Source organism: Octopus bimaculoides, chromosome 18, assembly GCF_001194135.2.
Source record: "Octopus bimaculoides isolate UCB-OBI-ISO-001 chromosome 18, ASM119413v2, whole genome shotgun sequence".
Taxonomy (NCBI): domain Eukaryota; kingdom Metazoa; phylum Mollusca; class Cephalopoda; order Octopoda; family Octopodidae; genus Octopus; species Octopus bimaculoides.
The window spans coordinates 32720295-32723917 of record NC_068998.1 but is presented as its reverse complement, the minus strand read 5'-3'; positions in this window follow the sequence as shown (position 1 = coordinate 32723917).

The window sequence follows — 3623 nt, the reverse complement described above, 5'->3', positions numbered from 1 at the left end:
TGGAGCTAAGACTCTTTAACAGTCAGCCCTAGGTTACTTATGTAATTTATTCCACAAATAGTATCGCTGTGTGTTGATTTTTTGTTTTTAGTTATATTGTGCTATTAATAAAGCTTCCACATCAAATCTAGTTCATTTTTGTGGAATTTTATCTAGGATGGTAGTATTAGCAACTAATGTCTTTCTATCCAGTTTTGTTTCATGCACTATTTTATGTTGCTGCAATGGCTCTTTATTGTAAATACATAGTCAACCAATAAGAAAATGTTGTACTTATTTATATGGTAATGAACGTAAATGTCATTGATCAAAATCAAACATAAAATATGAAGAATAAAATAGAAAAGCACTTTGTTTGCTAGGGGGACATAATTGGTAACAAAGGTATTTTTCAATAAAGGGGTGGTAAATCTGTAATTTTTAATATTAGTCTACATCTTACAATAGATGGGGTAAATCTTTAATTTTCAATATGTGTTTATATTCAATTCTGGCTTATATTTTTCAATAAATGAGGCCTCTTCATTTAGTCATACTGGTGTTGATATCCCAGAATTCCCTTTTAGATGAGGGCAAAAATTCAAAATTAAATCCAACTTAACTTACACCACTGTAAACCTCATTTATGTAATCAGATGCTCGGGCTGCCATAAAAACTATATAGAATCAACAAGAATGTCGACCAAATGGAGATATACAGTCCACAGACAACAGATATCTTCCCCATAATATCACCAGATATATCTCAGTGAAGACACTGAGAGATGTGCAGAACAACTGCAACCAAATTCCTAATCTTCCCAGTATATCAATTTGCTATTTGGACTGCAACACAAGTATGACTATATAAAGAGGTCTCATTTACCAAAAATATAAGCCAGAATTAAATATAAACCCATATTGAAAATTAAAGATTTACCCCATCTATTGTAAGATATAAGCCAGAATCAAATATAGATAAAATACTATAAATTACAGATTTACCTCCCCTTCACTGAAATATACTTTGGTTACCAATTATCAACCCAGCAAACCAAATGTCAGAATTGCATCCAAAACTCCAAATTTGAAAAGCAACAGCAAAACCGGTTATTATGTTGGAAGAGAAAAGTTTTATTTTGTACAATATTCTATAATACTTTTGCTATTATAATTTTAACATATTCTTTAGTCTTGTAAAACAAATCTTCTATGTTTTTTCATCATATTTCTTTCCATATATCCAACCACATGTATTCACCCACCATACTGTCCACCCTCTATACATACATATATGTATATATATATATATATATATACATACAGGGTGTGGTGAATATATTGTCATCTAAATTACACAAAAATGAAAATAACATAAAAAATATCTTGAAATGCTAAAGAGTAAATTTATTCAATAAAATCACCATTGGCTTCAACCACCACCTTCAGATGACTTCAGAATCTCCCGCAACTCTTCTGGATAGTTTCCTTGTTTTAAGTTAGTGAATGCTGCTATAATCCTTGCCTTCAGTTCATCTTCAATGTTAGATAGAGAATTTTGTTGGTCTCTCACTCAACTTCACCCCACACATAACAATTAAGGGGGTTGCAGTCTGAGAAGTTAGGTGGTCAGATGTTAGGAGTGATGTAGCCACAGAAATTGTCTGGCAGCCATGACTGGGTTCTCCTGCTTGTGTGGCATGTTGCAGTGTCCTGTTGTCAGACATAGGGTCTTTCAGCAGCACTACCTCCTCCAGGCACTTGATGTAGGCCTCCATGTTTAGCTTCACGCTCTGTGGGAAGATGAATGGAGACATAATGCTGGCATGGGTTGGAGAGACTGAGGGCTGGTGAGCCAGAAGGCTGTACAGGCTCCAATCCGATCTAGCAATGTTTCTACAGCTGAATGCCAACCACTCCAAGAGTGTAGTGGATGCCTTTTACATGCCACTGGCATGAGGACCAGTCAGGTGGTACTGGCATCGGCCATGCTTAAATGGTGCTTTTTACGTGCCACCAGCATGGGACAAATCAGCCGGCACTGGCATCAACACTCAAATGGCATCAACACTCAAAAGTCAGGCGGCACTGTCATCAGCCATGACAATGACTTCACTTACCTCAACAAGTTTTCACAAGTGCATTTTATTGCCCAATGATTGAAGAGTATTCTTAAATGGGCTGGTTATGCTGCACTGGCATAGGCCACAGTTACAATCTCACTTGGCTTTCTGGGTCTTCTCAAGCACTGCATATCTCCAAAGGTCCCAGTCACTAGTAATTGCCTTGGTAAGGCCCAATATTCAAAGGCTGTGCTTCACCACCTCATCCAAGGTTTTCCTGGGTCTACCTCTTCTGCAGGTTCCCTCAACTGCTAGGGTGTAGCACTTTTTCACACAACTGTCTTCATTCATACACAACACATGACCATACCAGCACAGCTGTCTCTCTTGCACACCACCTCTGATGCTTCTTAAGTCCAACTTTTCTCTCAGGGCACTTCCACTCTGTTGTGTATGCACACTGACATTACACATCCAGCAGAGAATACTAGCTTCATTCCTTGCAAGCTTACACATGTCTTCAGCAGTCATGGCCCATGTTTCACTGCCATGTAGCATGGCTGTTTGCTCACATGCATCATACAGTCTACCTTTTAATCTGAGTGAGAGGCCCTTTGTCACCAACAATAGTAGGAGTTCTCTGAACTTTACCCAGGCTATTCTTATTCTAGCTGCTGCGCTCTTAAAGCAACCATCCCTGCTACTGACTTGGTCACCTAGTTAACAGAAGCTATCAACTACTTCTAGCTTTTCACCCTGGAATGTGACGGAAGTTGTTTTCTTCACATTTTCAGTGATTATTGCTTCTGAGCATTTGCCACACACACAAGCTATCTTCCCAGTTATCCTTCCTTTGATATTGCTGCACCTCTTATGTGTTCATAGCTTACACCAGGCACATCTTATGGAGTTTCTACCTAAGCCTTCATTTGAAAGGCATGACTCCATCAGAAATCCATGAAGATATAGTGAGAACCTTAACAGACAATGCTCCTTCATATGCAACAGTCAAACGCAGGGTAAATGAATTCAAGCGTGGCAGGGAGAGTGTGGAAGATGATCACAGACCAGGGAGACCTCCAACTGCAACCACCGAGGACGATATTGACCTTGCTCTTGGTATGATGATGCAAGATCATCGAATATCATGTCATCAGATAGCCAAGAGACTGGGCATCTCAACTGAAAGAGCAGACAACATTGTGACAAAAGAACTTGGATTCTCAAAGGTTTCTGCAAGGTTGGTCCCTTGCCTTTTGACTCCTGAACAGAAATGCAGCAGGTGCACTTTGTCCACGAGCAATCTGGAACTGTTTGAAGCCAGTGAAGAGAATTTTTTTGCTCGTTTCACTACTATGGATGAAAGTTGGGTTCATCACTACCAGCCTGAAACCAGAGAGCAATCAAAGCAGTGGAAGCACACAATTTCTCCTACCCCAAAGAAGGCCAGGGTCATTCCTTCAGCTGACAAGGTCATGGCGTCAGTTTTTTTGGATTCTCAAGGTGTCTTGCTGATCGATTACCTTGAAAAGAGTCACACCATGACAGAGCTGTATTATTCTCAGCTACTGAAATGCCTCC